This window comes from Piliocolobus tephrosceles, chromosome 18 (assembly GCF_002776525.5).
Source record: "Piliocolobus tephrosceles isolate RC106 chromosome 18, ASM277652v3, whole genome shotgun sequence".
In the NCBI taxonomy this organism is placed as follows: Eukaryota; Metazoa; Chordata; class Mammalia; order Primates; family Cercopithecidae; genus Piliocolobus; species Piliocolobus tephrosceles.
The window spans coordinates 51,291,686-51,305,289 of record NC_045451.1 but is presented as its reverse complement, the minus strand read 5'-3'; positions in this window follow the sequence as shown (position 1 = coordinate 51,305,289).

Genomic DNA, 13,604 nt, shown 5'->3' with positions numbered 1-13,604 from the left:
ATCCCTGAAAGCATTTTTAACTCTATTTTTAAAGTCTCTCATACATTTTAACTAATGTGAGTCCTTCTATTTATTTTTAAATGATTTTTGTGAAGATTGTGCATTGCGTAACTTTGACCCATGAAAATGATTGAATGTATCAATATATATTGCCATCTAGTGGCCATTTCTTAAATCACACTTTGGATATGAAAATGGAGTAGACTTTTGCCTCAAAAGAGCCACACTGCAGTGATTACATCCAGAAAGATAATTGTAGAGTAGATAATCTCTGAATTCAGACTAACTTATTACAATTCCATTAAGATAACAGTTCAATTTGTTGGGACCACTTTCTTTAGGAAACCTATTTAATTTTCATTTCCTTTATCCATCTTTTCAAAATTTACTGCATACATCTTAAGAGTAAATAGTAATTAATCACTACTTCTAAGAAGTCTAATGTCAGACTGCCTTCGAACTGCCTACCCATACACATTCCCACTTGGCTGTTTACATGCAATTTAATTTATAAATGTTCTAATCATTTCAATTTGATGATAGTCACACTGCCTTTTACAAGAAATAATAGGTGTAATATCGGCTAATTGCAACTAACTAGAATTAAGTTTGTGGTCAGCTCCAAAAGTGATTAAATATTCCAACGCTAAGCCCTAAATGTAGTTACTGTTTCATTAATTTAACAAATACTTTTTTAAAAAGCTATTTGGTGTCTTTTATGCTAGTAAGTAGAAATAAATGATAAACAAGATATATCTAACTTCTGCTTCATGCGACATCTATGGGAAAAAATAAATGGTAAATACATAATTATATGCAAAAAAAAATTTCACTGGAGTATGAGAATCAGTTCTACTCATTCAAAAACCACCCTCCTTTAACATACTAGGGAAGAGAAGTTTTCACATGTCTACCCACTTCCACACCAGCAGCTGCTTCTCCAGGTCTATTTCCTGCTGGTCACTGCCTGAATCACCCAGCACCACCCAATATGGTGTTGCTGCTCCACGAAGAACTCAGTAAATGTGGGAGGACCCACTTTACTGCCTTCCTCCTTTGTGTCTCAAAATTCTAAACCAAAAGACCACAAGGGCACGTAACATAGTACTAAGTGTCTGGGGCATAGAGAAAAAGGAGTTACAACCTAGAGGAGAAAACTGCATGTTAACCATGATCATTACCATAGTAATAAAAAATTTTTGCCAAGAGTTACATCCTTCAGAGCAGACACCTCTGGACGCACCTCAATTCCTAGCAGTTCCTCCCTGTCCTTGGATCTATGTTTCTGTAAGAAAACTCCTGACTTTTCAAATCTTCCCATAGCAGTCAAAGGCTGTCCACCTGGGAGGTATTCAAAGACACTTCCTTCTTCCTAGTTATTCATCCAGCTGGTAACTATTAAACCCAACAAGCAGGTGCATCACACATACATACGCACACACACGCACACACACACACATAATTTTCAGGGGCATAAAGCTTAAATTGACAATAAGAAAAAGACATATTTTCCTAAAACAACCCCTTCCACTGTTCATAGAGGCAGCATTCTTTGTCTCCCAAAGAATAGTGGTGGTTTCCGTTTGTTACTTTTCATTTTTCTTTTTTTTCTTTTTGAGATGAAGTCTTGTCCTGTCGCCCAGGCTGGAGTGCAATGGTGCGATCACAGCTCACTGCAAACTCCACCTCCGGGGTTCAAATGATCTCCTGCCTCAGCCTCCTGAGTAGCTGGGATTACAGGTGCCCACCACCACACCCAGTTAATTTTTGTATTTTTAGTAGAGACAGGGTTTCACCATGTTGGCCAGGGTGGTTTCGAACTCCTGACCTTGTGATCCGTCCACCTCAGCCTCCCAAAGTGCTGGGATTACAGGCGTGAGCCACCATGCCCAGCCTCTTTTTCTTTATTTTTTTAGACAGGGTCTTGCTCTGCTGCCCAGGCTGGGGGGCAGTGGCAGGATCATAGCTCACTGCAGCTTCTACCTTCTGGGGTCACGGGATCCTCCCACCTGAGTCTCCTGAGTGGCTGAGGTGCTCACCACCACGCCCAGCTGGTTTTTTATTTATTATTATTATTTTGTTTTTTGTAGAAACAGGGACCTGCTATGTTGCCAGGCTACTCTCAAACCCCTGGCCTCAAGGGATCCTTCTGCCTGAGTCTCCCAAAGTGTGGGATTACAGGTGTGAGCCACCATGCCTGGCCACATTTTCTTTTTTATAAGCCTATGTTCCAAGGCTTCCTGACACATATAAAACAAATAATAAATTGGGTACATTACAGAACCATACACCCTTTGATGACTGTCTCAGTCACATAAAGACACAGCAGACATTCTGAAATTAAAATCACTGGGAGGTCTTCCCTTTGGATGTGAGGTTAGGTTTGTGAACATGGAATTTTTGATTTTTTTTCTTACATAAAAGGGAATCAGAATAAGTCTTTTATTCTTCTACTTTTTCTTCTAACCAAGCAACACACCTGGAAGTGAGTAATAGGTAGTGATGGTGATGGTATTGAAGGAAACGATGGTGAATTTTCTCCACTTACACAGTTTGAGTAACTGCTCACAGGAAAATAAAACCCAGTATTAAAGGTTTGGAAGACAATAAAGTTAAGATGATTCTTCAGTAATTAATATAAATTGGCTTGAATAAAAGGCTGGTAAAGAGAATGGGAAGAATTCTAAGTAGAAGAAAAACTGTACGCAAAGCCGTCTGTGCAGAAAGGAGCTTGACCTCATAAAGCTAGATTAGTGGAACACTAATATCATCATTCCTTAGCAGTCCATTGGGACTATTTCAGTGAGAACACTTTGGGATATGTATTTCTTTCCAGTCAATTGTGTTAACTATGTTATATCTCATCATGGAATTCAGGCTTGGTTATCTTCCAGCCTACTTTCTCTTTTCCCTAGGCTGAGGACGTTAAACTACCCAGTTCAACCCCAAAAGTACAGATGAGAGTCCATTTTCAACCGCATACCCACTTCACCAGGTGTCCAGGAATCTTCTAAGAGATTCAGATGTTGCAACCATTATGGAGCAGAAACCTTCATAAGATAACCAAAAACTGTCAAGAAAACTTAAGACATTTGTAGCTCCCCCTCACACGTTGGAACTGGAATGCAGGTACTTTTGGAGCAAGCAGTGCGACATTTCCTCTTAAACGGGAACTAGACAGCATCCTGTTGGGGAGTCTGGATATAATTACATGACCTCCCTATGCTGACACTATGCACAACTGGCACCTGGAAGTCTCTCCTCATAAATCCCAAACACCTGAGGTCAGCTTTTCAGTCTCACAGTGGTCCCACTCAAAATGATGCCGGCCTGCTACAGATGCTTTTATCCTGGCTTAGAGTGACTCTCCCTTCAAGGACTAAGATAGCTTCTTTCCTTGCAGCCAGAGATGGGAGAAATGGGCACAGAGTGCAAGAGCCAGAGAGAGGGGGAGACAGAAAGCGGCAGGTGGGATAGAGGAGTAGAGTTTTCATAACTTGTTCAGTTGGAAAGAAGTTAAAAAGCAGCTGGGGAAATATAAGCACAGTTATGTGAAAGCAGAAAAGATGTTTCGGAAAATAATGATAAAAAGTAATGCTAACATACCATTGACAATTTTGAGATAGTTGACCTGAGAGACCAGCGGAAATGACAGAGAAAGAGAATGGTCTTTTTCAAAGTGAATATTCTTAACCAATCCTTAACCAATAGAGCTTGCAATTTTCAAATGCTTCGCTAAAATGACAGAAGCCTCTCCATCTTGTTTCAAATATTTTTAATCTTTGCAATTCTAAACTGAGACAGTTGGAAGTGATCACACTCCCTGCTTGCCAGCAGAGACATCAGGTGCTTTTCCAATGAACAAACTACCGATTTAGTACAGCTAAATAAAACTAAGCCACAAGTATCCATTACCGAGTAACGAATCATGGCAAAACTTAGGACTTAAAAGAAGACATATTTATTATCTCACAGTTCCTTTCAGTTAGAAATCTGTTCTATTTCAGGGTCTCTCACAGGCTATAATAATGGTGCCAGTGGCCTATAATCATTGCAAGGGATCAACCAGGTAAGGAACTGCTCCCAAGCTAGCATGGTTGCAGGTAGGACTCAGTTCTTCATGGGTTCTCAGGGTAGGGCCTCAGTTTCTCTCTAACTTATTGGCTGGAGAGAGTCCTCAGATTTTTGCTGTATGGGCATCCTCAACATGGAAACTTGCTTCATCAAATAGTAGAAGCTGAAAAAGCGGTAAAGTCAACAAACAACATGGAAATTGCAATATTTTGTAATCAAATTACAGAAGTCACACCTCCTTAACTTCGCCATGCTCTGTTGGTTAGAATAGAGTCCCAATGTCCAGACTGCATTCAAAGAGAGATTACATAGAAGCATAAATTCTAGGATATTGGGATCACTGAGGACCATCTTAGAGGTCTTCCTGTCACAAAAGGAATAGGTTTCTTGATGAGACTTGTAGTTATCCTAAATGCCTATTTTAACCGCCTACTGCATACATTCATACACACAAGAGAGCTTGCAATCTGACATCTGACACATCAACCATGTCTTTGAAACCTGAGAAATCGTCCTATGTCTCAATCCAAAGCAGTAGCTGGGAAATGGTTTAGCAGTGGACACTGTTATCTCGCTGCCAGCCATGCACACTAGTAATACCTGCCAATGCACACATTTCAGCAGCCAGCTTTTCAATGGTGTGAACATTTTAGCCAGTATTTAATACCATCAATATTTAACTGTACTGTTTGAACCAGTGTTAGATATTTGAACTCACCAATGAATAGGAGACAGTATGGGTCAGGGTTCAAGGAGAACAGACTATACTTCAAGTAGTTTTAGCAAAAATATTAATTAAGAGTATTGATTGTTTACAGACTTGTTGAGAAGTCTGAGGAAACACATTCTAAGCCGAATATGTAGGAAGTAACAGAGTCACACTGCAGAACAATGTCACCATGGGAATAGTTCTACAGCAACTGGCTCCAGGAGTAAACCACCACTACTGCACTTATGAAACTACCCCCATCAGGACAAAGTCACAACCAAGAAACATAAATTAGCAGGAAACAATTGCAGAAAAATAAGGCACCTCCAAAATAGTTCTTTTCAGAAGAAAAGCACATGAGAAACACAAACCAGATGTCTGCTTCACTTCTGACTTCTAGGGCACATACAAAGGCACCTGATGGATGGAACCTAAATTGCGGCCCAAACCCTAAATGCAAATGAGGCTGAGAAATTTAGATATTACATTTCTGGCTTATAAACTACAGGAAGGTCCATGAGAAGGAATACGGAATTGATGTTTTCAGTGCTGGATCAATTTGAGTGATAGTTTCTCAGACCTTTGAATTTGACTCAAAGTAACTCTTGGCATGACCAGACGAAGAACTGTGTGGCCACGTGTCCCTTCACCATCACTGTACCAGCTTCTCACCTCCTTTTTCTAGTTGCATTCCTAGGGAAGATACTGGATCATTAATTTCCGCATAGCAAATAGCAAGAGAGAGGAGTATAAAATGGGACTGTGATGACACACAGAGATCCATTCCTGCTAACTTTAGGTTAAGTTTTTTTAAAAGTCACATTTTGTTTAAATTACAGGTGGTTGCAATTGTTACTTTTGCCTTCAGCAAATTTACAAGAAGAAGAGAAAATCAATGTGACCTGGAGAAGAGGTAACTGGTCCAATATAGAGATACATATCTTGTCCTTCAGCAGCTGAGACACAAATTGAAGAAGCATTTGCAATCAGTATCACAAATAGGATGCAGCATCCTCATCTGATTTGTTGACTAGATTAATTTGCTTCCTTTTCTTATCCACACTGAATAAGGTCTTGCCACTGAATTCCATACTTTTTCCATACTTGGATTTTATGACAGCTGCACCTGTTCCTCTTCACCTTGTTTTCTGATTCAAGTAGACACAACCACATCAACACATGAGTACACAGTTACTATTTTGAGGTTCCAGATAATCATCCTATTTTAAATTATAGTTGGTATTACCTCTCATTTTCTCATATTTTTGTCATTTTGCCTCTCTTGATAAATGTTTTTCCTTGGTGTCTCAGTAAAACCTTCCTTTTCTCCAGTAAGTTCTACCATGATATAAAATAATCTAAATCCTTAGTTTGAATGCTGTTCGCTTGAATGCTTTTGCTTCTAGAGCTCTGTTTTTTCTTTCCTTTCTCCAAATTCTGACATAGACATTTTTCTTTCTAGGTAAGAATTTTGCCTAGTTTATTTTGATTTCTATCTGTATTAGGTTACTTAATAAATTTTTGACTACAGTTTTAGTTTACAGAATCATTTTTTAGGATATTTGTCTGCCATTTCCCTCGCCTTCAGGTATGGCGCCTTTTCTTTTTTTTTTTTTTTTCCTGAAAATTTTGGCCACCTCCCCCCATCAAAAAAAAAAAAAAAAAAAAAAAAAAATCCAAGTCATATAATGATTCACTACTCATTAATATGAGTTAATAACATTAATTAATAATAATTAATTCTCTTCACTATTCTCACACAGAAATTAAAAATCCATACTTTCAGGGAAAAGAAAACTCCTGCATTACACAAAAAATCTTAAGTACAGTTTTAAAATATTTACAATTATTTATATTAATGTTTTTTATTTTTTTTGTTGTTGTTGTTGTTGAGACGGAGTCTTGCTCTGTCGCCCAGGCTGGAGTGCAGTGGCCGGATCTCAGCTCACTGCAAGCTCCGCCTCCCGGGTTCACGCCATTCTCCTGCCTCAGCCTCCCAAGTAGCTGGGACTACAGGCGCCCGCCACCTCGCCCGGCTAGTTTTTTGTATTTTTAGTAGAGACGGGGTTTCACCGTGATAGCCAGGATGGTCTTGATCTCCTGACCTCGTGATCCGCCCGTCTCGGCCTCCCAAAGTGCTGGGATTACAGGCTTGAGCCACCGCGCCCGGCCTATATTAATGTTTTTTAAACATTTTCTTTGGTATTCTCTAATGGAAACAAAACCTGTCTAAATTTGCAATTAATTTTGGAAGAAAATACTTATTATATAGAAATGTTGTTGTAACATTAAGATTTTTGTCATTATTTTCTCCAGCTAGAACATCTGTATATAAATTAGAGACAGTAAGTAAGAAGAAAAAGAAATAAAAGACTAAGTAGGTGCTAAATAAGTGTATAATTCATCCTTGATATATTTTAAAAATTGCCTGGGGTAATTTTTTAAATAATACCATTGTTTTCATGAACTGAAGACAGATAATTCTTAATGTCTAGTATTGAAAACATACGGATTCTTGACATGATATCAATAAAATATATGTGGTTAAGGTAAGAGGTAAAAGATTAGCTTTTACTTTTACCCCCCAGATTTTTGATGTTGATACACAAAGCTAGAGTATAACAGCCTAATATGTATGCATCTAGATAAATCTATAATGGTTTTATCTCAAGCTGAATTCATTATAATGTACAATAAAACCAGTTAAAATAACTTTACCAGTTGCAAACAAGAAATGAAGCCTGGTTGTGTGCAACCTCCCCCCCAAACTTTGAAAAGAAACAAACACCAAAATAAATAAACAAAGTCTTGTGGTTTTATATGTAGCACAGCTTCTGACCTCCATCCCACCTCAAAGAGAGAGTACTGAGGAAAGAATAGAAAGTATTTTTTAAATCGTTAATATTCCTATCAATAGCCTTCAATCCTGAGATAAGCTGACAGCTGCTGTGAGGAAAATTACAAAGATAAAACCACCGAGAGGAGGAAACTGCTGGAAGCAGAAGTTTTCAAGGTTCACCTTGAGACCTCAGCTTAGGTAGGAAGATCATACATAGCTTTTCATCTTTCAAGGCACTAGGCTGAGTGGAGGATGAAACTTTGCTACCATAAGAATGCAAAGGATCCCCAACTGGGATAGTTCAGATTGGTGGAACTTGGGGATCATACATGTTTTGTTATTTATACTTGTTTTCAATGTTTACATTTTTAATAATAAGTATATATCATTTTTATTATAATAATATCTTTTTAAAAAAAACAGAAATGTAATGATTATCTCCTTATACCTTTTAAAAAACAGGAACATTATGATGATCTCATTATACATGTTTATGTTCCTGTTTTTTATAATAGATACATGTAGAAAGATTTATCATGATATTAAGTGGTTATTGACTCGGTTGGGCATTGACATTCTAGCATACTCCTATGGGCAGTCAACACCTTAGAGCGGCTCACCTCTCTATAATGTTTACCCATGTGTCATTATTAAAATAATCCTTTGAAAGTGCTTGGTTGACATTCTCCAAAATGACCCCTTTATTCTCAAAGGTCTTATTTGGACACATTTTTATCCATAAAGCACTTCTTAGTTAATTGAAAATGTAATTGGAAGCAAAACCAACTTTAAAGCCTACTTGTGAGGATATTTCATAATTACAACATTAATTGAGTTGATTAAGTCAACATGATTTTGAAAATTACCTTCACAAAGACAGTTCCTATGTCCACACATTATAGTTTCTCAGAAAAAGAGTGTCATTTCTTCTAAAAGAAAAAATACAAGAATTCCTTTAAAACATAAAAAAGGATTTTAAACATAAAGTCAACACTACTAGGTATTTTAAAATATATTTTTAAAAGCCAACAGATATATATATATATATATATATATGAAAGCAAATAATTTTATGACTTGAAATAAATATAAGTGATATTTGAAGTATATATAGAGTATTTGAAGTATATTTACCAACTCTACAGGGAAATCAGGCACAGCAATGTAAGCTGTTTTACGTAACTATTACCAAAATCAGGAAATACTTTATAAATAATTTCCACAGACAAATGTTATCATTGAGCCTGAGTCACTAGGATTTAACATTCTACTCATGGCTCAGTGGGGAATAAAGCTAAACTTCTAGACAATAAACAACGCATTCTTTGATTATTTTATTCCGATCACATCTTTTTACACATAAAATACCAGAAGATGCATATAAACATGAAAACAAATGGAATTATTTGGAAAGTTAAGAATTCTGTAGAATCCAGCATCAGCAGAATGGCAGACTAAAAAGCTCCAAATGCTTTTCCTCCAAAGAAACGTTGAATAACAACAACAACAAAACACCCTGAAATGATCTTAAGCAACTTTGAATGAGCTCTGAAATCAAAGGTTTATAGCAGCCAAGCAAACACCAAATCAATAAGACATCTCCAAAACAGTAAGAGACCTTTTGTGGTGTTTTTACTTTCTCCACTCCATCCCTGGCCCAGTGGTAATCTTGGTCATGGAAAAAGCAACTCAGTTTCTAGTTCCTCTTATCCTCAAATTGAAGGGAGCAGAACATACCTTATTTGCAAATTACTGGGCATATCTGTTCTAATCTGGTTGGAGGTTATTTGAAGAACTGATGCACTAGTCTCTGTCATAATTTGGAATACAGGCAAAGAAAGAGATCCTCGTAAAAGCTGTAAGGAACTACAAACCCACACATGCCTGGGATAAGAGATCACGCACAACAGACCATCTAAGGCCTAGAGGAGAAGCTGGGGTAAGACTCTGGGAAATTAGGACATTGAAAAGCAACTGCTTACATTCATAGGGGATTTTAGAGAGTCACAAGTGCATGTCCAGCCAAGATTCGTGCTCAGAAATGTCCTGAGAAGACCTTAAGCTTTCACCTCAAGGTGAGGCCTAGGCTCAGAGCGAGCCTAGCTAACTGATGAATGGCTGCCCCTGTGTGAAGTAAGTTTGTGTAGACTGGGAGAGGTAGTTGTTCTTTCTTTTCAGTCCTGTGTGTGTGTGTCTGTGTGTGTGGGTGTGTGGCAGGGGGACGTTTTTGTTTATTTGTCTATTTCAACCCCTGGCAATCTTTTAGGTATAACCTAAATATTGAATAGGAAAATCTATTTGAATTTTTTCTGGGGCAATATTAAGTGAGTATAAAGAGAGCTGAGTTTGTAAGGATGTAAAAGCATCTTGCTGCTCTTCTTTGGTGGGTGCGGCAAGAAGAATGTCATCCATACAGTGATATAAAAGAACAGAAGGATGACATTTTCGAACAGGATTCAAGGCTCGATGGACAAATTCTTGACACAAGGTAGGGCTGTTTAACATGCCTTGAGGTAAAACCTTCCACTGATATCGAGAAAGTGGCTGAGAATTATTAAAAACAGGGACAGAGAAGGCAAAACACTCACAATTCTTTTGATTCAAAGGAATAGAGAAAAAACAATCCTTTAAATTAATAACCATGAGTAACCAATCTTGAGGAATCATAGAAGGATTAGGAAGGCCAGGTTATAAGGATCCCATGGGTTGAATACATGCATTAATAGCACGAAGATCTGTTAATAGTTTCCATTTACTTTTTTTTTTTTTTTTTTTAAATCACAAAGACAGGGGAATTCCATGGAGAAGTACTAGGTTCTATGTGACCTAGGGATAATTGTTCCTGAACTAAGTTTTCCAAGGCCTTAAGCTTCTCACGTGTTAAAGGTCACTGTTCAACCCATACAGGAGTATTAGTTTTCCATGTTAAGGAAAGGGCTTGAGGCTGGTGAACAGTGGCTACATGTTTAAAGATTTTTCAAGGGGATTGTAGCCCATGCGGAACATCATATTCTTGGCAGAATTAGAGACATGAGGAATTGAAACAAAAGCTCCAAATTGTTGCAATAAATTTCGCCCCCATAAGTTTAGGGCAATAGGAACAATATAAAACTGAACTTGGGCCATTTGACCATTTGGCCCTCGACAATTCGAAGATTGAGAACTTTGATACACCTCAGAAGCGGAACCTAATCCTGTAAGAGAAACAGCAACAGGCTGCTTAGGCCACTGTAAAGGCCATTGATCAGAGGCAATAATGGAAACGTTAGCGCCAGTGTCAACCAAGCCCTGAAAAATTTGTCCCTCTACTTCGAGGGGAAACAAGGGTTTTTGTTGAGTTACTAAAGTTTCCCAAAAAATATGTTTACCCGTGCTTCCAAAACCACGGGTTCTTTCTTGCCTCCGGGAAGGAAACTGAAAATAGGGTAGTAAAAGGAGTTGTGCAATCTGCTGCCCCTCTTTCAGGGATATCGATTTATGAGCCTGAGCCATAATTTGAATTTCCCCTTTATAATCAGAATCTATAACACCCAAATGAACTTGTAAACCCTGTAAAATGCTACTACTGCGTCCTATAAGCAATCCAACAGTATGTGGAGGTAATGGCCCAAAAACACCTGTAGCCAATTTAACAACTCCCATTTCTGGGGTGAGTTCAACAGCCTGCAAAATAGCCAAATCAGCAACGGCGCTACCGGAAGTAGCAGAGAAAAGCTGAGCTAATGAAAATTGGGGGTTAACATTGATTGACTGGCTTGCTGATGCTGGACCCCTGAGCTGACTGGAAATTGCAAATGAAGAGGGCTTGTATTGTTGTTGGGGCCCCAAGCTGAAGGGCCTCTCTGCAAGTTTCCCGATCCAGAGGTGAGAGAATTACCGTTTTTGTCCACTTTAGAGTGACATTCATTAGTCCAGTGTTGCCCTCTGCCGCAACGACGACAGGGCTCAGTAGGAAGCTTTTTAAATACTATTTTGGAAGAGTCACTTCTATTAGATAGTTTACGGCACTCCTTTTTAAAATGACTGGTCTTTCCACATTGGAAGCAAAGTCCCTTTTTTTCCGTGAATGCCTTAGATAAAGCTCCAGCAAACAACTGAGCGCTGTAGGCAGCCCCTCCCACTCCTGCACAGGCTCCAATAAAATCTTCTATTAGTAAATTTCTAGCAGCCTTTAGAGGATGCAACAACCTCTGACATTTTTGATTAGCATTCTCAAAGGCTAGTGTGGTTATCAGGATTTTGCCTGCAGCCCCACTACCCACAGTCTTTATTACAGCATCTTGGAGCTGAGCAACAAAATCAAGATAAAGTTTATTGGCACTCTGCAAAACCTTAACAAAAGACAAGGCAGTTTTCCCCAATGATTCTACTTTACACCAAGCCTTTAAAAACAGTCTTTTAACTTGTGATAATGTCATATCATCGAGTCCAGATTGAGCCGCTACGGTAGCAAACTGACCAGTACCTGTTAATTGCTCCTCTGTTGGCCCTGGAGGATTTTTAGCGGCATTACGGCGAGCCTGCTCTTTGGCATCTTCCAGCCACCAACTGCGTAGCTGAAGCCACTGAGAGCGGTCCAAAACAGCCTTCCCCAAAGTTTCCCAATCAAGAGGCAAAAACAAATTCTCAGAGGAGAAAGAATCTAGAAGCCCCATGACAAAAGGAGATTGAGGGCCATAATTAGCAATAGCTGCCTTCATTTCTTTAAGAAATTTAAATTGAAGAACATTATACTGCACATTTATACCCCTTGAGGAAATTGGTCATTAGGACCAAAAGGTTGCCTAATAATGGGGAACAATTGTAAAGGCTCCTCATCCTCTTAAGAATGCAATACCTTAATTACAGCTTTAGCAGTAGAAGCGGGAACAGCAAAAACCGTGCCTGAACGAGGCAGCATTTCCACTGGCGGCGGTGGTGGTGGAAAACTATCTTCCTCCTCCGCCTTAGGTGCTGATGGGGGTGGATGAACCACGGGAAAAGTAAAAACAGGAGTGTGTGGAGGAGAAGGTTGAGGGGGAGATAACTGCAACTGTAAAATTTGTTGTAACAATTGAACAACCAGCTGAAGCTCCTTTTGAATTTCTGATTCTTTTTCATGAGACACATTATCACACAAAGGACCTTCTCCTTCAGTTACAGAATTATCTAAAGGAGGGGAAATGGCTATCAGAGACTTCAAAGACTCCTCATCCCCACCTTCCCCCTTTTCAGAGTCTGTCTCTAAGAGCTCCAAAGCGTGAGTAATAGAGGAACACAGAGCCCACAAAGGTGCTGACATTACATCCCCGCGCTGGTGCGCTTGACGAAGGGTCTTAACAACCTGTTGCCACTCTCGCTTATTTAATTGTACTTCAGTTTGATATTGAAACCAAGAGCAATGTTGTTCCACATGAGCAAACAATTTCCGCAAAATTCTCTCTTTTGCATCAACCCCAATAGAAAGTAGAAGCCCTTGTAATAATCTTAAATATTCTGAGGCCAAGGAACTGGAATTCCCCACAATGAAAGCTCAAGAAGGTTCCCCTTAATAATCTCCGGGCTTTACCCGCTCCTAGGGGGTTCCTCTTCTTGTTCCCCACTACTCACCCGTGCACCCTGCTCCCTGCGCCACTTATTGGGGCCCGTGCGGGAGGTGGTGGAGAATGAACAGACGCAAGAGACAAAGACAAACAGAGAACATGGCGGCCGCGCCTAGAGCCTCCGCCTCACTTTATTTATACTCCATAAACCCCACGTCAGCAGAAATAATACAATGCAAAACAAACTTTCTGCACCCAGATGTAACCTTCTGCTTAGTTTCTTGTCTCTAAGCTTTTTCTTATTTTGTCTGCCTTCTTGGCGTCTACTAGAGTTCATTAAAAGTTCAACTAGAAAAACAAACAACCCCATCAAAAAGTGGGGAAAGGATATGAACAGACATTTCTCAAAAGAAGACATTCATACAGCCAACAGACACATGAAAAAATGCTCATCATCACT